Below are 23,752 nucleotides of genomic sequence, written 5' to 3'. Positions count from 1 at the left end.
TATGAAGTGTTCATCATATGTTAGGAGTGTCTTTTCTACAGAATGAGAGAATGGGCTAGAAAACTCTCTTCTTTCTCTGTCATTGTGTGTGTGTGTGTGTGTATCCAGAAGTGTATAAATAAAATTTGTAACTGAATTTTTTTCTGGATAGTGGGACTGAGGATTATTTTTACTTTCTTCTTTATGCTTTTTCTATATCTTTTACATCTTCTGTAATTTTTATAATCAGAAAAGCAAAAAAAGGAGGAATATGTTAAATAGATAAATGATGAAAGTAATTCCTTCCTTGATATGGGGTAATGACAGGGAGGTGAGAGTGAAAGGATAAACTGTACAAAATCATAACTTGGTTTTGATTTAAAATTCTGATGTCTATTAATTCCTAAGTTATTGAGCACAACTACTTTATTTACATGATTGGTGTAACTGCTTTGGCATGAACTCTGGATTCTGTTTGGATTTTTAAGTTAAAGATGGTTTGCATGCTCATTGTGTTTTGATGCATGCCATCAATTAATATTTATTCTTTTTCCAACCTTAAGGCCAAAGGTTAACCTCATGTCTACTGACTATGACTTTTGTTATGCAGTATCTACGGAAAACAAGGTCAGTAAAAGATTTATTTCATGAAGTGTTTTCAAGCAAATAAATTACATTTTCTTTCACAGTCAAGGCTACCTTGTTAGCATTTGATTAAATGCTTCAATAATTTTTTCCATGGCAATGTGTTTCAAAGTAGGTAAGTGCTAATAGCAGCTGTGCTCTTGTAGTTAATGTGTTGTTAAATTGATAGAGAAAAGCAATATTGATGTAATAACTCTCATTCATGCATTATCTCTCAACAGAAAGTTTATAATAAAGAGTGAGTTGACATTCAGAAACCAAATAATCTAATATTAATTGTGAATTCTTTAACATGCCCAGACAGTTGTTTAATTTTGAATAACATTTTTCAGCATTTATTTCAGAATTAGTTAAAATTGACCTTCCCCCAGTTCATATTTCTTCTCTTCATAGAAAATGTTAAATTCTCTAGTCTAGTTTTTTAAATGAGTACAATTAAAGCCTTCATCAGAAGAAATGAAATTTGCATAAACATACATGCCTTAATAGCCTTTGGTACTGAAACAGAAATTTCTCTTCTTCTTGATATACTGAGTCTGTGCACAATTATTACATTGTTCTAATGTCTTTATAACTGGATGTCTGTTATTCATCTTTTGTTAAAGTTCATTTTGTTTGTGAACAATGCATTTGAGCACTATCCAATAATTTATTTCAAATTTGTGTTAATTGTGGGAAGTTAATTCCTACATATTTACTGAGTCCCACAAAGTTGAACAGTAAATGTATTCAAATTAATGTGACTTAAATTAGAGCAAGCCAATATGGTACTGCTAGAAAAATTGTCTAGGTTGTTTTCAGTGTTTATTCAATGATAAATTATTTCTTTCATATCAACTTTACTGGGAATGTATGTCCCCAGTTGTGGGTGAGGAAGTGCAAGACTTTGGAAAGCACTTTTTCACTTAGAGACTCTCTCTCTCTCTGTCTCTGTCTCTTTCTCTAGACAAAATTATAAAGTATTACTTTTGGTGTTCATGAAAATGCAATGCAGCTAGCCATTCCTTTGATAAAACTGTCTCAGAATTAGCACTGCCTCTCCTTTATGCCCTAGGAATCTGACATTTTGTTAATTTTCATGAAAAACAGGCAATTCCCCATATATTTTTTTACTTAGTTCTTCAAAAATAACTGATTCAGTAAGTGGCAAGCCCAGAGTGGGAAACATACAGAGAAGCAAACGGTGTCATTTTTATATTTCACCCTTAATGCCCCCCATTTCTCCCTACATTCTAGGTATACTAGACCGAACCAGGAACAGTTGTTTTAAAACCTCAAGACGTATACCTGTTTGTTGTTTTGATAGAATGGAATTATCTGTGAGATTATACCCTAAACTCTCTCATCAAAAGGGGAATTGATCTATGTGATGAAATGTGTGTGTGTGTGTGTGTGTGTGTTTACACAAGAAAATGTGCAAGACATATTAGGCAAAAAGAAACGTGTTTTACAAGAAAATATACAATAACCTCACCCAGATTTTAAAACAAACTCATTACTTCTACTGCTATGGCTATTAGCCCTCCTAAACACTAGTGCAAATATAAGGAAAAAATTAAAATTAGAAGGCTAAGAATAAAACCGTTAAATTAGTCATCAGAGGGGCAGGGATTTCAGAGAGAGATTTCAGGTCCTCACAAACTTTAAGAATTTCATTATACAGCTAATATTTTTTTTTTTTTGTCTGGAACCTCTGCCTGGAAATCAGTAGAATCATATTATCAAGCCAGCCCTGTAAGATAGACATTTCTATTTCAGTTTGTATGCTACTACATAGAATGCTGCAGTAACATCCTGTGTCTCCTTACATAGGTGTGTATTCTTCTAGAATACAGACCAAAGTGCAATCTTTAAGTCATAGCATATACTCACTTGAAATTTTACATGATTCTACCAAATTGCTGTCCAATGGCTACATGGATATCCTTTAACCATCTTTCTATGAAAGTCCTCATCTCTATTACCCTCACCAATGCAAATTATTACACAGTGCTTTAAAATTTTTCTAATCTTACAAGTGCAAAAATGGTATATGATTTTGTCAATCACTTTTTATAATTCATAACTTTGATCTCATATTTAATAATGAAGGTGTATGATTTCAGAATCATCAATAATAATAATATTAAATGACTAGCACTGAGTGTGCCAAGTTAGGGAAATTCTATTTTTTTAAATCAAATCATGGTTTTGTTATTTTAGACTCTATAGTGGTTAAAATTTTACCTTAAGGAATCAGGGTTTTGACCATCTACAATGGGCTTTGAATGCATTTAGCAAAATTAGGTCTCAGACTTCGAGTTCTAGGTGAGGGGACTATTTCCAGGATGTCTCAAAGTTCTTGAAAAGGTTAGATGAAGTTCTGGAGAAATTTATCAGAAGCCAGAGTTTAAAATAAACTAATAAACTAACTCATCTTCTCTCCCAACAAAAGCAAACACCAAATCTAGTATATATTAAATTAAAGGGCCTTGGTTGGCTTTAGAATAGGTGATGAGAGCAGATCGATCATTCCAACTTAGTATAGATTCCAGGTGTATCGGTGCATGTCCAGCCAGAGAAACCAAATCAGTAAGATTTATGTCAGTCAGATATATATCAGTAGGATATATATTGTGTGTGTCTGTACACAAAGGGATTTACTACAAAGAATTGGCTTATACAGTAGGAGCTGAGCAATCAAGGCCAAAATCCATAGAGCAGGCACCCAGGAAGGAGGGTCAGAAGCAGGAAGGGACAGTGCGACAAAATTGTTGTCCACGAAAATAATTTCTTTCCTCTCTGGGGATCATCAGATTTGCTCCTAAGGCCTTCCAGCTGATTAAATCAGGCCCACCAAGATTACTCAGGATAATTTTCCTTAAAGTCAACTGATTAGAACTCTTATTACATCTGCAAAGTCCCGTTACATCAGGCATTAGATTTGTGTTTGATTGTAGTCTAGCCGAGTTGCTACATCACAAAATTCACTGTATCATGCAACCACCCCCCGTTTTTCTTTCTTTTTTTTAAATTCACATTAAATTTACAAAAGTGATCTTTTCTCTTCAGCACAAACTGTCCTATCTCTTTATGAGTAAAATATAAAAGAAACTACTGAATCTAAAATTGAAGGGTCAGTGGGACAGGTATTGGAGGGAAGGCTGTTCTTGACCTTTCGTTCAAACAGTGCGCCATGGTCTTCATTGCTGTGTTGAAAGTGAGCGATTACACAGACAATATTCTACATGGAAGGCAAGAAGGCTCAAAGCACAATTATTCCAAAATTGAATATTATTACAAACTATTTACAAAGGTTGTAATGAGAATATATCCTTGCCAATTCTTTTTCCTTATAAACATTCAGAATTTACACGGATCTTTCATACTTTTCAATTGGCAGATGAGAGAAAATTTGGTGTATGCATCTAATTATGGGAGCTCGTATTTGAAGAGATAACCAGATACACTTATCTTTCTATATAGATGAGAAATCTTTCTGGTGCAATTTACAGTTATTTGCAGTTACACTGCTCTTCCATCTTTGATTCAGAAGAAAGGAACCTATCATCGCGCTTTTAGTTTTGTGAACTCATCAAAAACCTTTGGATATTGAAACAGAAACTGACCCTGAAGTCAGAGTTTGGATTGACAGAAACATCTGTTGGTGGACGAGGCCATTTTTATAGTGTAAATTAGGATTGGGGATTTTGGTGTTCAGCACTTCTACATTCTTCTCAATAGTGACTTAATAATTTGACATAATTTTGAATGCACTGAGTACTTCCATTTCCTAACTCGCTTAGTGGAGGATAAAGATCCTCTGCTAACATGATGATATAGTTTTTATTGTAAAAAATTTGGAGTAAGCTTGGAGCTAATCGGTCGTAGTACAGAATTCCTTTTCGGAGGGGAGGGTAAGGGAAATACAGTATGTTAAAAGCCAAATTCCTATATTTAGTAGATAGATTTTGTTTTTTTTTTTAAAGATTTATTTATTTATTTTAGAAAGACAGCATGTGCGAGAGAGCACAGAGGGAGGAGAGAGTCTCAAGCAGACTCTGCATGGATTGCAGAGCCCCACAGAACCCAATGCGGGTTCGATCTCTCAACCCTGAGGTCAGGACATGAGCCAAACCAAGAAGCCGGGCTCTTAGGGGGCTGTGCCACCCAGGCACACAAGTAGTTACATCTTTAAAAAGTGACTTATAGGGATGCCTGGCTGGCTCAGTTGCTTAAGTGTCTACCTTCGGCTCAGGTCCTGATCTCAGGGTCCTGCTATCAAGTCCAGCATTGGGCTTCTTGCTCAACCAGGAGCCTGCTTCTCCCTCTGCTTATGCTCTCTCTCTCTCTCTGACAAATAAATAAAAATCTTAAAAACAATTTTTTAAAAGTGACTTATAGTCACTAATTCTCTAAAGCAGGTGCTAACAATTATCTTCAACTGATTTTGGAGAACTTTCCAGGCTGTCTGTTCAATTAGGTGCTTCATTATACCATTATTGGAAATTTTTTCTTTTTTTTTCTCCTTTTTAAGTTAGCTCAAGGGACAAACAGTTTTAAAGTCAAAATCTTCATGAATATAGCCACTTTCAGGCTTCAATAATTTCTGTGTTTGCATATAGGAAAGACTAATGAGGGTAAAATCTTGCCTCTGCCTACAGTCACCATTTAAGGAAATATTCTTCTATGTAGGTGGGAGTTTGGGTTAAGTGCTTTAGCTTTAATGAGTACACCAATCCTACTTTCCATTTGGTTGATTTTAAAAGTTCTTAGGATCTGCCATTAATAGGCATATGGAGGGCCTGCAATCTGAACTATTTGCAGGCAATATAACTGCCACTTTTACTGCTTCCCAAATCTTTCTAAATGCTTTTTTTGGTGGAAAATTTAGAATATTTTATCTGAAATATCTGAAAAATAAACCTCCCATTCATTTTTCTATATATTCCAGCGTACTTTCTATTGCATTTGCTCCTATGTAAAACACAACTTGCAGGACCCTAATCCCTTGTGAAGTCTTCACTTGATTGGGGCCAAAGAGCTGGAACATGCTTTACTCTGTTTGAGCCCCTATACTTAAGTACTACAGAATGGGTGACAGAAATTTGTTTCTCATGGTTCTGAAAGCTGGAAAGTCCAAAATCAAGGTGCTGGTTAAGAGCTCTCTTTTGGGTTAATAGAGGGTAGTTTTTCACTGCGTCTGCACATGGTGGAAGGGACTAGGGAGCTCTATGGGGCCTCTTTTATAGGCCCTGCCTTCATAATTTAATCCCCTCCCAAAGGCCCACCTCCTAATGCCATCATTTAAGGTGGGAAGGATTTCAATATATGAGTTTTGAGGCGACACCAACTTCAATCTATAGTAGAACAGAAATAAAAATAATCAAGCCTACTCAACTATCTGATCAACATCCAAGTAGCATTTGGCATCCATGGCATTCCTGAAGGATGCCTAGCAGAAGAGAGAACAAAGTAGGAGATATTCTTGCTCCTGCTGCCCACCTCTGCTGATTCTCTGGACACACCTTTGTCCACTGGGCACCACTGTCTTTCTGCAGACACTAGTGCTTGCCACCTAGCACGGCTATGTCTCTTTTGGTTCTTCTCTCGCTTGAATTAAAGCAATGGAATTTCTCAGGTACAAAAACTGTGCAGTGATTTTGCAAATTTTGTATTTTTCCTCCTTGTGTTACACTTTTCTGGAGAAGCCCCAAAATGAAACACTGCTCCCATGCATTGCAGCATTTTTTCATATTACTTTCCCAATTCTGTTTGCTAACAAAACTTGAAACTTAACAAAACAGTTCATTTCCATGCTTCAAAAATAATCTAATGGTGGTCAGGGTGCAGGATGGCAACATGTTCTATTCAGAATTACCTCTCCCCGTAGGTAACAAAAATGTGTTAGCTGATGAAACATTTTTGTTTTTGTAATCCTCCATCACAACAAGATAGTTTCGAATTCTTTGTTTCCTCATGCAAATAGGATCCTGATGACTCTGTTCCCTTCAAATTGCCAGACCTCTTTTGCATGCACACCTGAGCATAGCTTAGGTTCAAGCTAGGTCTCAAAATACACTGGATTTTTGTTCCTGGATCAGGTGACACTAGCAGAGAACTTGCTCATCGGACCTTAAAATACTAATGCTTCTCAACCATCAGCTCTCCTCCATGGACCAACCCACCACCTATCTTCTTACAAAAAATGGAACTTTCACAAATAAACTCATTATTGTGCCTCTTTTAGAGTTGTTGAATCAATCCTCCGTCCCTCTTTCCTTCCTTCCTTCCTTCGTTCCATAACAGTTGCTATCCACCCTTTTTTATGAAAACCTGGGAATAGGGTGGGAAATGGTATTTCATGCTTCAGAATCCAAGCAGCAACAGCAATTTTTCTTCTTGTAAACAAGTTCAATTTTGCAAAATGGAATGGAACAAATGGTTTCCATCATTGATTATTTCCCTGTCTTTGCTAGCAGAGTTAATACAGCATTTCCTCTGATCTACTTCTCTCTTTCCTCTATTCTCTTTTTATTTCACTGCATTTGTCTTAATCTGTTTGGGCTGCCGGAACGAAATACCTTAGACCGGGAGGCTCGGAAGTCCCAGATCACAGTGCAGGCAGACCCCTTCCTGGTGAGAGCCCTCCTCCTGCCTTGTAAACAACCTTCCATTCACTCATGACCTTTCCTCAGTGCACATGTGTGGGGAGAGAGAGATCTTCCAGTCCTTCTCTTCTTATATGGTCACTAATCCCACCATATGGGTCCCACGCTGATGACTTCATCTAAACCTAATCAGCTCCCCAAGGTCCCTCCTCCAAATACCATCACATAAGCTAGGACTTCAGTATGTACATTTTGAGAGGACACAAACATCCAGCCACAGCACCTTTGTATTTGTTGCAAATATTTTTATAAACCACCTAAGGATCATTTTGGTAAGTGTCAGGATGGAAAGAAATTTAATTTCATACGTAGAAATACATCCTGTTTTATTATAAAGAGAAATAGTCAGGTCAAGCCTTGCAGTGTCATGGAAAGCACATGGTATGGTCACCTCACGACCAAAAGGCTCTTAGCAGAAGACACAACATTTGTATCTTGAGTTTGTATCTAGAAATAATATGCAGCTGACCTAAAATATATTTCTCTTTCATGTATGTTCATGTTTCATTGCACACATAAAAAAATGTTCACCAGTTAGTTTCATTTTTGTTGCAAGTACCACTTTGTTAGCTAACCTAAATGCTATCAGATGACATATACATGAATATTATTATTAATGAGTATTACCTAGTTCTATTCAGCCTCCAAGCCATGAAATGCTTACTATTCCTCATTCTAGACTGATTCATCCTGGGTATCTTCAAAAGGAAGGGCATCTTCCATTTGGCTGCCTTTCTAGGATTTAGATTACTCTATTCTTCAGCCACATGAAAGAGTGTTCTATCTTATCCATTTCTGTTTTGTTGTTAACTAAAATGGAGTAGGAAGTAGGAAAAGAGCATGCATGGCAAAATAATGTTTAGGATAGTTTTACAAAATAAAGATCTTCCTCAGCTTATGATGGAGTTACATCCCCATAAACCCACTGAAAATTGAAAATCTTCCTAAGTCAAAAATGCATGTAATACACTTAATGGAACATCACAGCTTAGCTGAGTCTACCTTAAACATGCTCAGAACACTCATATTAGCCTTCAGTTGGGTAAAATCATCTACCACAAAGCCTACTGTATGATAAAGTGTTGATGATCTCAGGTAATTTACTGAATACTGTACTGAAAGTAAAAAACAGAATGGCTGTATGGGGACAGAAGTTTGTCAGTTTATCAGTTGTTGGCCCTTGTGATCACTGGCTGTTGGGGAGCTGTGGTTGCTGCTGCCCAGCATCGTGAGAGAGGATCTGACTGTACGTCACTAGCCCAGGAAAAAATAAAAATTCAAAATTTGAAGTATGGCTTCTACTGAATGCGCATTGCTTTCCTACCATCATGAAGTTGAACTTTTGTAAGTCAAAATATTATAAATTGGGAACCATCTGTATTCCAGATATTAGGTGCATAAATATGAGTTTAAAAGTAAATAATTTGGGGGCACCTGAGTGACTCAATCAGTTAGCGACCAACTCTTGATTTCAGCTCAGGTCATGATCTCAGGGTTGTGAGGTCGAGTCCCGCATTTGACTCTGCACTTGGAGCCTGCTTAAGATTTTCTCTCTCTCCCTCTGCCCCGCCCCCCAACCTCACCCCTCTTTCCCTCTCTAAAAAAAAAAAAGGAAATAATTTTCAGAGTTAGTCTTATTTAGAAAAAAATATGGAAATATGAAACACAATAATAATTTTTAAACATAGGACATTTCTACATAAAAAAATAATTTGATGCAGGGGTGCCTGGGTGACTTAGTTGGTTAAGTGGCTGGCTCTTGATTTTGGCTCAGGTCATGATCTCAGTGTCCTCAAATTGAGCACTCCATCAGGCTCCATGCTCCGTGGGGAGTCTGTTTGAGGATTCTTTCTCTCTTTCCTTCTCCCTCTACCCCTCATAGGAAGGCATATTAAAATGACTATATTATTCACCATCAATGCCCTCATTTTTTAAAATAAATATGATTTCTAAAAATATGTTTTAAAAGAAAATAAGCTGAACTTCTGAGTTGGAATTTCAAAAATATTTTTAAAATCGTCAACATCTGTGATTTTAAAGCTTGTCTTAATGGTGAGCCCGAGAAAAGTAGATATTTTTTAGAGTACACTTTACATCCATAAGAGTGAAATTACCTCTTGTGGTACCAAATTGTAGGTTCATATATATAAAAGCATGACATTTTTGATGACTATTTATAAGAGCTTTCCTTTTACTTTCCTTGCAAGAATTCTCTAATAATTTGATTTAAATCTTCCTCCAAGCAGAGGATGGTGTCTAATTTGCTGCACTGCAGCTCAGAACAGAATTAATGTTTTTAATGAATCATTCTCCTTTGTAGAGAGAGATATATGGCCTCTGAACCCTGAATTACAAAATCTCCTTCTCAGTAATTAAAAGATAAAAATAAGCCTGACAGCATAAACCTTTTAAATTTATTTATATATTCACAGTGTCTTTCATAGATACTAGTTTCAGGCACAAACTTCCCATCTCCATCAAATTCCTAGCGATGGTGTGGCCTACTTTAAAATTTCATCTTTGCAAACATTTATGATTTACTCTGATAGTGTGGTCAATGGGCATGTATGTGGAACATCTTCACAGTCAAAATAAAAATAAGTTTCTTTCAGAGAAGTTTACTTAAAAACAAAGAAATTGCCATATATGGACACGAACACATGGCAGGTCAGTAATTTTTCTTTCTTTTGCTTATCCAGTTAGGAAAATTAAAACACACACACACACACACACACAAACACACACACACACAGAAAAGTTTTGGAAAAAGGCACTGTGCTTAAATCATCAGTATTAACACCATTTGGAGATAGTTGCAGGAACACATTCATAATGATGACTTTTTTTTTTTAAAGATTTATTTATTTATTTTGAGAGAGTGAGAATGAGAGAGAGAGAGAGAGTACATGAGAGCTGGGAGGGTTAGAGGGAGAAGCAGGTCCCTCGCCGAGCAGGGAGCCCGATGCAGGACTCAATCCCGGAACTCCAGGATCATGACCTGAGCTGAAGGCAGTTGCTTAACCAACTGAGCCACCCAGGCGCCCCATGATGACTTGTTTTTAATCATATGTCTGTATTTATTTTTCACCTAATGTTACTAATCAATTACCTATAAAATGATCTGAAAGGGGATTGGATCCTCTCAGCAGAAAGTACATATTTCTCATTCATTTGAAACTCATCAAATACATTTAACCACTGGAATAATATTTGATAATAATACTATGGTTAGAAGAGAGACCCAACAGGAAGAGAGAGTTACTCCCAGGGTATGATTCAAGTCTTTGAATAAATGGCCCCACATTCCCAAATCATTAGCCAATTTACCTAAGTGACATGGTGTTAAAATGAGCCCAGGAAATCATAAAAGAAAAATAAAATCTTGTACAACACCATTATCTAGCGAGCTTTTTGTATTTTTCTGTGTTTAATTAATTAGCATTAATGAAGAGGTACAGATGAGGAAATAACTATATTAATTTACATTGTTCAGTGGCCCAAAAATAGTATATTATATTGTATACCTGAAACTAATATAACATTGTATTTTAACTATACTGGAATTAAAATTTTAAAAAATATATATTATATTTCTATAGTTATTAAAACATTTAAACCTCTTTCAGGTACATGGTCACATTTGATACCTATAAAACTTCTATAATTTATCCAAGTCATGTGCACTTAATGCTCGTTGTACATATATCCAACAATAGGTTATGCAGCATTTACTGTGTATCAGGCACCTTTTAAAGAGATTTGCAGATATGAACTCACTTTATCCTTGTAACAACATTTGAAGTATATTCTAGTATTATTTTCACTTTCCTGATGATAAATATGAGTTTAAGTAAATTTTTCCAAATCATATAGCTAAAAAGTGGTGAAGTCAGGATTCAGACTCAGGAAATTCAGCTCAAGGGTATGTTTTCTTAACTGAAGAGAGACTTAGAAGGATGTCCACAGGCGGGTCCCTAATGGATAAGAAGGGTTTGGGATAGGAGATGGGTCTGATTTCTCCCAATCCCGTGGTTTTTCTGTCAGGTGTGTGGGGTGGAGTCAGAGACCATCTGGAGGCTTAGTGTAAACACACAGAGGAGCCACCAGTACTGCTGGAATGCTTCTGGAGTCTGAAAGTTACGAGATCCTCCCAATTACAAGACCCAGAATTATTGTGATAACTCTGCAGGCTGCAGGTCCTTCCTCCCAAGAGCATTTAGAGAGATTTGTATAGGAGTCATTTACTTATAAGTGTTTCTCAAAATAAAAGGAGAATAAAGAACACAAAGTTACAACCTATATTTGATACAGAGCACCAGAAACCGCATGAAAAATGTATAATTATCTATATGGGAAGTCATTGGAAATCCGAGTCTCTTGAGATGAAGTGTCTCAGAAATTGACCTTCAATTGATCCTAACTTCCAGGAAACATTTAGGACTATGTTGGAGGGTTTTGCCCTAAGGGAAGGGATAAGAACATAGCCAATATCAAATGGTAGCACAGGGAAAGAGACAGAGAGAGTGAGGAGAAATGTTCATAAGGCCACTTCATTGGAGATAAAGAAACTTTCCTATAGGCATCCTCGAGTCATTCCAGCTCAACACGTAGATATTTCCATTAGCTCTCTAGGACTTTTTGTGGATGTTTCTTTGATTTCTGCTGACCTGGCTATTCTGTAATCACAGTAAGGCCAGCAAGAGATCATTTCCATCCAATCTTGGTGACTAATGAACTGAAAAATTATGTCATATTTTCATGATTTTTCTTTCTTTCGTTCACTATCTTGTTTTTTTATTTCTTTGTCTCTTTCTGTTCACTGAGGTGTTGAAATATGAATTTGTGATACACGTCACAAGACTTTTGCAGTAGTACCCTCCTTATCCATGATTTCACTCTCTGTGGTTTCAGTTACCCACAGCCAAATGCAGTCTGGAAGGAGATGATCCTCCTTCGGATCTATCCTCAGAAGGTCACTAGTAGCCTGACACTGTCACAAATACCTACGTCATTCACCTCACTTTGACTCATCGCAGAGGCATTTGTCATCACACATCACGAGAAGAAAGGTGAGTACAGGATGATAAGATACGTTGAGAGAGGAGAAAAAGAGATCACATTCACATAACTTTTATTATAGAATACTATTATAATTATTATATTTTATTAGTTATTACTAATCTCTTACTGTGCCTAATTTATAAGTTGAACTTTATTATACGTATATATGCATTAAAAAAAGCATAGTATGTACAGGGTTTGGTACCATCTGCAGTTTCAGGCACTCACAGATCTTGGACTGTGTTCCCCGTGGATAAGGGAGGACTACTGTATATCTCTTCATGAAAAAGTCTTTTGTTTTTTATTTCATTCCTTTCCCCCTTCTTTTCATATTTAATCTATACTTAATTTCCTTTCTCTCCTTGGCACATATTTTAATGTGTTTTTAGACATGCATTTGTATTTTAAAATATGTTGTTTTTGTGTGTATATGAATATTTCATTTGTATAATGGTCTTGTGCAATGTACCTAATTTCATTTCTTAACTTTAAAAATTTTCATCCATTGCTGATGTTGTGTTCTATGCTTGCCAATGATGTCAACTGTTTTAAGTGTTCTATATTATGAATATTTTTCAGTTAAATAAGCAATTGTAAGAATTATTTTAAACTCCTATTGTAATTGGGAATTGTTCACTTCCACTTTCAGGTGACATTGTTACACTGTTAGTTGATGCATACAGAGTTAGGGTTTGGTATTTTCCTGTTGAATTGAGCCCGTCATCTTCGTGGAGTGTTTGTACCATCTTCCTCTCTAGGCTTTTTTTCCCCCTTTTTTTCCCTTTTAACCTTTTTGAGTATTTTGGTTACATTTATAGAGTGTATCTTATAAACGATAAATTGTACATTTCTTTTTAAAAAATCAAGTTTGACAATCTTGAACTTGTACTGGTGCTTAATGCATTTATTTTTTTCCCAAAATTTTATGCTGATAAATACACATAAAATTTACTATCTTTATTATTATCATTTTACCTACAGTTCAGTGGTATTAAGCACATTTACACTGAGGTGCAACCACTGCCACCAACCATCCCCAGACCTCTTTTCATTTTGCAGAACTAAAACTCTATCCCCATTAAGCAACTTCCCATTCCCCACTGTCCTCAGCTGCTGACCAACACCACTCTACTTCGATCTTCTATGAATGTAACTTTTCCAGGTATCTCATATAAATGGAATCATATCATTTTTTAAGAAGTTATTTATTTATCTATTTTAGAGAGAGAGCGAAAGGGGGGGGAGGAGCAGAGGGAGAGAGAATCTCAAGCAGACTCCACGCTGAATGCAGAGCACGACAGGTGGCCCAATCTCATGACTCTAAGATCATGACACAAGCCAAAATAGAGTAGGGCGTTCGAGTGACTAAGCCATCCAGGCGCCACATATCATATTTGTTTTTAGTGATAGGCTTTTTTCCTTTTTTTAAGAGAGCAAGGAGGGGCAGAGGGAGAGGGAGAGAGAGAATCCAAAGCAGGTTACACACTCAGCATGGAGCCCCATGTGAGGCTTAATCCCACAACCCTGAGATCATGACCTGAGCTGAAATCAAGAGTCAGTCGCTCAACTGACTGAGCTACCCAGGTACCCCTGTAGTGATAGGCTTATTTCACTTAGCATCATGTCCTCAAGGTTTATCCATGTCATAGTATGTGTGAGGATTTCCTTCCTTCTTTTAAGAGTGAATAATATTCCACTGTATGTAAATACTTCATTTTCCTTATCTATTCATCTGTCAATGAACACTGGGGCTGTTTCTACTTTCTAGCTATTGTGAATAATGCTGCCATGAACATGAGTGCACAAATATGTCTTCAGACCCTGATTTCAGTTCTTTGGGGTATCTACCTTGAACTGGAATTGATGGATCATATGGTGGCTTTATTTTTAATGTTTTGAGGAGCTGTCAAACTGTTTCCCACAGTGTCTAGACCATGTCACATTCCCACAAAAATACACAAGGGTTCCAATTTTAGTGTATTTATTTTTAATGAAACGGCTGATATACTTAGGTTATATAATTAGTTATATATAATTAAATATATAATAGCTATCATTGATTCTTATTTTCTAATCTCCAAATCTGTTTTGTGTATTTTCCCTTTCTTTGCTTTTTTTCAGATTAATACATTTTTCTTATATTAGTTTTGTTTGTCATATATTTTTTTACTCTTTATATTTTAACCTAAAGATAAAAAAAATTCACCTTCACTTATTAAAGTCAAATATGAATTATTATTTTCATAATTTCATAGTTAGAAATTTAAATCCTTTCTCTTCATTTATTCATCATCTACCTCTGTCCTATTGTTTTCACACATTTTCAGTTATATGTATAAATTAAATTCCACAGGACATTGCAATGATTTGCTATAATCCATATTCCTGTATACTTATCCAGTGTTCTTTTTTTCTTCCTATTTTGTCTACTTCTCTTTGGGATCAGTATCCATCTTTAGATTTTTTTTCTTCTAGAGCAGTACTTCCAGCAATAAATTATCTCAATTTTTGTTTGATAGGTCTCTGAAAAATGTCATCATTTCCTTATCATTTTGGAAGTACAGTATGGCTGAATAAATAATTATAGGCTGCCATGATTTCCTCTTAGCATGTTAAAGATACTTTTCCACTGTTTTCCTGGTTTACATCATTTCTGTGAAGAAGTTAGCTGTCAGTCTTCCTGTGGTTCTCTGCAGGTTGTCTTTTCTCTCTAGCTCTTTCAAGATGTGTCTTTATTTTCTTGAACATATTAATAATAGTTATTCTGACAACATTTTCTGAAAGACTGTAGGCAATTTTACTCTGACTTTGGAAAATTTTGGCTTTGTTCCCCAGCCTCCAGCATAGGCCAACAACCATTACCCAGACAAAATTTCAATTGATCCTAGAGGCTCCACTCAGTGACAGAAAACTTGTGCTTATTTCTCTTTCCTTTATCAGTGATCTACAGTGGTGTTCTTCTGATGATAAGCAGATAGTTAAACCTCCCCAGAGGAAGCAATAGCTGGTCCTTATGTTTGTCATTTCCCTATAAGTGGTTCCCCATCTCTGTTGCCCTGGTCATCATTGTTCCCATACCTGTGTTTACAATTGTTTTTCCTCCTTGTTTATTCTGCTCTTTTCAAATACAGTTCCTTCATACTTTTGTGACCAGTAATGACACACTAAATCAATATATGAATTAATACATGAAGTGATAGAGACCCAGGTAGAAGATACACAACATAGCACTTACAGTTTTTTTAAGAATGAATAGCATAGATTAGTCTAGATATCTACTTATCAAAGAATAATTAATATTTATTAATGTTATATAACATGTAAGTAATGTAATATATGCATTTTATAAGTAGGAATGTGTGTGTATACACACACAGATATAGTTTAAAGAAATAGTATGCAGACTGAAGGCTAAAAGATTAATAAAAGACTATCAAAAATGAAAATTTGTCAATAAAGCTAGCTATGCACATATAGTGAAAAAAATTTTAATTGGTGTTTTTCCTACCTATGTAATGACCTGATGAATTCAGGTAGATAGGAACAAAAAAGGATATAACATATTTGAATAAAATTAAATGAAACTGTAAGAATAATTTGAAACCGAGATTCTCTGACTCCAAATCTTTTACTCTTTCTAATTTATTAGTGGTTGTTATAGTGATACCTGAGGAACCCTGGAGAAAACCCAGACCCTTTCAAGGGATCTAAATTGTCAAAAACATTTTTCATGTTATATGTTATTTCCCTTTTTTATTCTTGTTTTTTCATGAGTGAATGGTAGCATTTATAAGATGCTATAATAAATTATGACATTTTGTACTTTTGACTCGTGGAATATATGCTGTTGACTCCCTGAGTTGTCTAAAAATTTTCTATGATAAAAGTTTTAGGGTACAGAGACATTTTAACAGTATTTGTTCTTCCAATCCATGACCACAGAATGTTTTTCCATTTCTTTGTGTCTTACTCAATTTCTTTCATAAGTATTCTATAGTTTTCAGAGTATAGATCCCTTATCTCTTTGGTTAGGTTTACTCCTAGGTATCTTATGGTTTTTGGTGCTATTGTAAATGTGACCAATTGGCTGTTTCTCTTTCTTCTGTTTCCTTGTTAGTGTATAGAAATGCAACTGACTTCTGTGCATTGATTTTATATGCTGCCACTTTATTGAATTCCTGTATCAGTTCCAACAATTTTTTGTGTGGAATCTTTTGGGTTTTCTACAGAGCATCATGTCATCTGTGAAGAGTGAAAGTTTGACTTCTTTGCTGATTTGGAAGCCTTTCATTTCTTTTTATTGTCTGATTGCTGAGGCTAGGACTTCTAGTACTATGTCAAACAACAGTTGAGAGAATGGACATCCCTGTCATTTTCCTGGCCCTAGTGGAAAAGCTTTCAGTTTTTCCCCATTGGGGATATTTGCTGTGGGTCTTTCCTTATATGGCTTTTATGATATTGAGGTATGTATCCCCACATGGTGGAGAGTTTTTATCAAGAAAGTATGCTGTATTTTGTCAAAGGCTTTATCTGCATCTACTGAGAGGATCATACAGTTCTTGCCCTGTCTTTTATTAATGTGATGTATAACATTGATTGATTTGTGGATGCTGAACCACCCCTGCAGTCCAGGAATAAATTCCACTGTGTTGTGGTGAATAATCCTTTTAATGTACTGTTGGATCCTATTAGCTAGAATCTTGGCAGGAATTTCGGCATCCATGTTCATCAGGGATATTGGTCTGTAATTCTATTTTTTACTGGGGTCTTTGTCTGGTTTGGGGATCAAGGTAATGCTGGCCTCATAGAATGATTTTGGAAGTTTTCCTTGTATTTCTATTTTTTAGAACAGAAAAGACCATGAATAACCAAAGTAATGTTGAAAAAGAAAACCAAAGCTAGAGGTATCACAATTCTGGACGTCAAGCTGTATTACAAAGCTGTAATCATCAAGACAGACACAAAAATAGACACAAGTACTGGCACAAAAACAGACACATAGATCAATGGAACAGAACAGAGAATCCAGAAATGGACCCTCAACTCTATGTTCAACGAATCTTTGACAAATCAGGAAAGAATATCCAATGGAAAAAAGACAGTCTCTTCAAGAAATAGTCTTCAGAAAATTGGACAGCCACATGCCGAAGAATGACACTGGATCACTTTCTTATATCATACATAAAAATAAACTCAAAATGGATGAAAGACTGAAGTATGAGATAGGAATACATCAAAATCCTAGAGGAGAACTCAGGCAACAATCTCTTTACATAAAAATAAACTCAAAATGCATGAAAGACCTAAGTGTGAGATAGAGATACATCAAAATCCTAGAGGAGAACTCAGGCAACAATCTCTTTGACTTTGGCTTCAGCAACTTCCTGCTAGACACGTCTCTAGATGCAAGGGAAACAAAAGCAAAAATGAACTATTGGGACTTCATTAGGATAAAAAGTTTTTGCAGAGCAAAGGAAATAGTCAACACAACTAAAAGCCAACCTACAGAATGGGAGAAGATATTTGCAAATGACATATCAGATAAAGGGCTAGTATCCAAAATCTATAAAGAATTTATCAAACTCAACACCCAAAAAAACAAAAAACCCAGTCAAGAGATAGGCAGAACATGAACAGACATTTTTCCAAACAAGACATATAAATGGGGGTGCCTGGGTGGCTCCGTCAGTTGGGTGTCTGCCTTCAGCTCAGGTCATGATCCCAGGGTCCTGGGATGGAACCCCATGTCAGGCTCCCTGCTCAGCAGGGAGTCTGCTTCTCTCTCTTGCCACTCACATTTTCTCTCTCAAATAAATAATTTTTTTAATAAAAAAGACATGTAAATGACCAACAGACACATCAAAAAATGCTCAACATCATTTGGCATCAGGGAAATAAAAATCAAAACCACAATAAGATACCACCTCACACCAGTCAGAATGGCTAAAATTATCCACTCAGGAAATGACAGATGTTGGCAAGTGTGCGGAGAAAGGGGAACCCTCTTACACTGTTGGTGGGAATGCCAACTGGTACAGCCACTCTGGAAAACAGTATGGAGGTTCCTCAAAATGTTAAAAATAGAACTACCTTATGACCCAGCAATTGCACTACTAGGTATTTATCCAAATGATACAAACATAGTAATTCGAAGGGGCACATGCAAGCCAATGTTTAAAGCAGCAGTGTCCACAATAGCCAAAATATGGAATGAGCCCAGATGTCCATTAACAGATGAAAGGATAAAGAAGATGTGGCACATATATATATATATATATATATATATATATAAAATGGACCACATAAATACATATATATATATATATATATATATATATATATATATATGATGGACTATTACTCAGCCATCAAAAAGAATGAAATTTTGCCATTTGCAATGATGTGGATGGAACTAGATGGTATTATGCTAAGTGAAATAAGTCACTCAGAGAAAGAAAAATACCGTATGATTTTACTCATATGTGGAGTTTAAGAAACAAAACAGATAAACATAGGGGAAGGGAAGAAAAAATAAAAGAAGATAAAAACAGAGAGGGGGTTAAACCAAGAGCCTCCTAACTATAGGGAACAAACTGAGGGTTGCTGGAGGGGCAGTGGATGGGGGGATGGGGTAAGTGGGTGATGGTCACTAAAGAGGGCACGTGATGTAATGAGCACTGGGCGTTATATGCAACCGATGAATCACTAAATTCTACCCCTGAAACTAATAATACAGTATATGTAAACTAAGTTGAATTTAAATTAAAAAAAAATTTTTAAAGTTTTAGGGTACAGATATGTAGATTTTTAGAGATTAACATAGCTTACTGTCAGCATTTTGCAGTTATATTATTTTTGCCTATACTGCTATAATTATTGTAAACATATTGTCATTTAATAAATCATTATATTGAAATTCTGAAGGTTTCCTTGTGTTCTGAAGAAACAAGAAGATACAAGTACACATTACTGTCCTCTTTTGTAATAATTTTTTATTAAAAAAGCCTTTCTAAATTTTTAAATTTAATTTAAAACTTACTATTTTAAAATTAAATTATGCACTATCCTAAAATATAAAGTATTTTTCATATATTTAAGCTTAAAATGTTGGTTTAGAAGAGGAGATTAAGAGAACTGATTAATCAAACCATAGCTGCACCATCTTCATCTAAATATGTCAAAAGAAATGAAACTGACATTCAGAAAATTCTCTCATTGATGGAAGAGAAGAATATATACAAAAGAAATTGGAAAAATCATTAAGAAATTTTAAAAAAATCACAAAATCTTTCTTTCCCTCTTCTTTACAGATGCTTATAATTTAACTTATGGTGTCTTGTGCACCCAACATTTTAAAATATTGTTATGATGTCATTTAAATTATAGTATCCATTTGATACCAATCATTTAGAATTTGGAGAGAAATTATTTTGTATTTTAACATTAGTGTTAGGGGCTCATTAAAAGCCAAAAGTTGTTTGGTTTTGCTTTTAAAACTAGAAATGGACAAAAGTCACTATGGCATGTTATTAAGCATTAAGTTATTGCATTGCTTGTGGCCACACTGCATATGGCTGAAGAGGTGCACAAAATAGTTGAGTAACTAATAAATCTCTGAACACTTGACACTGGAGAATGCCTGTTGGGTGAAATGTCAGAGAAAGAATAATCATGACAGTGCCATTTTCCAACAACACATTAATAAGTAAATTAATAATTTAGCTGAAAACCATGAAGACTGAGTTACTATATCATCTACACAATTATGATTTTGTTTTATAAATGGATGAATTTATAGATGTGTCTAGTTTTTTTGCTCATATTCATACAGTGTTTGTTTTAAACACGTCCTATCCACCCTGTTGATGAAGGAGGGTTTCCTGCCCTGAGGTAATGGGGATGAGCAAAGAGAATACAGCTGACACTGGGTAGATAAGGCAGATGGCAGGTTACTGATCACACAGACTTACGGCGTAGGAGAGCAGGGCAGTGCATGTCATACAGGGCCACGTGGGTATTGCCTGCACTCTAGAACATACTGAGCAATCTCGGGTGGTGGGAGGCAGGCTTTGTAAGTATCAAAAGGTAGCAGTGACCCCTGGCTCCTGAGGAGGAAGTGACTGGCTTGTTAGAACAATTTCAGATCTGGCGGGGAGTGACACCTGCTTTTCAAGGACAATTAGGAACCACACCCGATCCCCTTGGGAAGAACAGTTGTTTGACTAAGGTTATTACCTCGGAGAGTGGAGTGGGGAGGAGAACTTGCAGTTAGGCCATTGGAGGTCCTCTGCTTCACACAGATACCAAGACACACATACTATCGGGCCTTAGCACATCTGCTTCGTCCAGTGTGGGGTCATCTTAGAAGCAGACCTTGGGGCTCTTCCTGTGCTTGTCTTATTTAACAATTAGGATAACATCCAAGTTAGTAGAGACTAGTGATTCTGAGCGTGGACTCTGAAGAAAGGAATTGTGGGAGTCAAATGCAGCTCTGCGTCTTCTTAGTTCCAAGACTTTGGGCAAATCACTCAACTCTCCTGTACCTCAGTTTCCTCATTTGTAAAATGGGCTAGAGATAATACATACTTACCACATAGGGTTGTTTTAAGGATTACATGATTGATTGTTTCTAAACACTTTATAAGTGCTTAGTATATTTATTTTTATGAGATAAATGATTGAAAGCATATACAGATTTAACTTATTATTTATTTAATTATTTAGGAAATAATTATTTCCTGAAAGGGTTGTAATGAAAGGATACAAAAACAAACATTAAAATTGGCAAAGCCTAGGTAACATAGGGGAAACATTGTTGGGGATAATCTTTTGCTGAAAGAAACTACTGCAATTATACTATGAACTTTCTCCCAGGTAATATATGTACTTTTCCAAAATTGTAGATGACATAAAGCTAGAGAGATAGTTAGCATTTTGGGTTAATAGAATCAGAATCTAAAACAGTCTCTGTAGTCTTGAATATTGGGTCAAATCGGGCAGAATTAAATTTAACAGGAAAAAAATGTAGGTCTTAAATTTGGGGTCCTAAAAGAGGAAATATATATACTTTAGGATGCAGTTGATTTTATGCTCAGTATAAGTCATTTAATAAGTTTCCCCCAAAAAAGCCCATATAAGTTTCATATAAGTTTTGGCTTTATTTATAGGAATATAGTGTCTTGATCAATTAAAGTGATAGTACCATTTTTCATTGGTCACTCGGTCTATCTTTCTCGCTAGTTTCAAAAGGACATGGAAAAAGTAGGGCATATTTCAGCAGAGCAACTATGAGACTGAGCTGACTTGAAACTGTCATCTCAGAAACTGAGGAATAGTAGGAATAATAACTTGCCCTGACTCTATATCATTTAGTAGTCTCAATGCACACACCTGGCTGAGCACACAGCCACAATGCTAACTGCGTTAGAAGACATCCCTTGCTTGTTCCTGACTTCTTTCCAGTTCTTATCCAGTCCTAACTCTTTGCTCTGTCAAAGGCATTCCTGCCCAGCGCCCCCCCCGCCTTTTTTTAGGATAGGATTTAACTTCTGAGCTTGCTCATTCCAAACTTTAAATGGATATGCCCTTTTGGATCTTCGTGCTTCAACTATCAGGGGTAGAATTCCATTCCTAGTAGACTCTCAAATGACCCCGTTTACCCCAGAGGTTTGAGTCTGGAAAAGATGCTGAAAGCAGCCCCCTAAAGACAAATCCACAGCTAAAGAAAGAAGGCTAATGAAGGAGGGGGAGTTCTGGGGAAGAAGGATTGACTTTGTGACAGCTGGAATCCCCTGAAATTAGAGTGAACCTTTGTCAGAAACTTGAGTTTCCCATTACTATAGGTATTTCAGCAGAAGTTTGTTCTTCCATGTGTGGAACTCCTGAAGCAAAAATGTAAAAATTAGACCATAAATGATAGTCTTTTTTCTGGGTTTTTATTTTGTTTTTGTTTTCTAGAGTGTGGGATTTTATCGGAATTTTTTAAAAAAACCATATGCTACAAATTTTATGTTTATTACCTTGAGGCTCAGAAAATACAGTCAAAGATTTACACATAATACGACATGAACATGGAGCCATATCTTGTTCAGTTAAGGAAAGCATTAGAATTTAATCTGATAATTAAGGTTAAGAGACAGATTTACTAAGGTACCTGAAATAAAGCATATTCCTCATATGCATCCTCCAGACACATGCTTCATTTTCCACTCATCTCTCTATCTTAAAATATAACCTCATCTTCAACTTGGAATATTTTTATACTTACTCATTTTCTTTAGGCAGAAACTGATAACATCTTCCCTCAGAAACGGATTGTTAAAAGTAATTAAATTGGCTGTTAATAAAATATTTGAAGTATAAAAGTAAACAAATCTATTAAGATATAGATATAATGCTGTGTAAATACTTATTTTATATACCATAACTGTAAAACTGATTCTTCTATCTTATGAACTTTATTAAGAAATCCCTAAACAAATTAGGATATTAAACAGTATTAAAAATTACAATTTAGTGAAAGAACATTATGAGGTATCAAGTTCAAAACACAAATTATGCTGAATTATAAGTCACAAAAGCCATGAGGGAAAAGCTTCTGCACAGCAAAGGAAATAATCAACAAAACTAAAAGGCAGCCTATGGAATGGGAGAAGATATTTGCAAATGACATATACAATAAAGCATTAGTATCCAAAATCTTTAAAGAACTTATTAAACTCAACACCCAACAAATAAATAATCTAGTGAAGAAATGGGCAAAAGACATGAATAGACATTTTTCCAAAGAAGACATCTAGATGGCTAATAGACACATGAAAAGATGCTCAACATCACTCATTATCAGGGAAATACAAATCAAAACCATAATCAGATACCACCCCACACCTGTCAGAATGGCTAAAATTAACAACACAGGAGACAACAAGTGTTGGTGAGGATGTGGAGAAAAGGGAACCAAGAGGGTGGGAAAGCAAACTAGTGCACAGCCTCTGGAGAATAGTATGGCAGTTCCTCAAAAATCTAAAAATAGAACTACACTATGACCCAGTAAGTGCACTACTAGGTATTTACCCAAATGATACAAAAATACACATTTGAAGGAATTCAAGTACCCCAATGTTTTTAGCAGCATTGTCAATAACAGCCAAACTATGAAAGAGCCCAAATGCCCGTCAACTGATATATTTAATGGAATACTATTCAGCCATCAGAAGGAATGAAACCTTGCCACTTGGAATGACATGGATGGAGCTAGAGTGCATTAAGCTATGCGAAAGAAGTCAATCAGAGAAAGAAAAATACCATATGATTTCACTCATACGTGAATTTAAGAAACAAAACAGATGAACATACGGGGGTGGGGTGGAGAGAAAGAAGTTAACAACCTGTAGGAGATTCTTAACTATAAAGAACAA

The sequence above is a fragment of the Eumetopias jubatus genome, unplaced genomic scaffold, assembly GCF_037043125.1.
Source record: "Eumetopias jubatus isolate StellerSeaLion01/CBP00866 unplaced genomic scaffold, mEumJub1_p1.0 scaffold_8, whole genome shotgun sequence".
Lineage (NCBI taxonomy): Eukaryota > Metazoa > Chordata > Mammalia > Carnivora > Otariidae > Eumetopias > Eumetopias jubatus.
Note: the sequence above shows the minus strand (reverse complement) of the source record.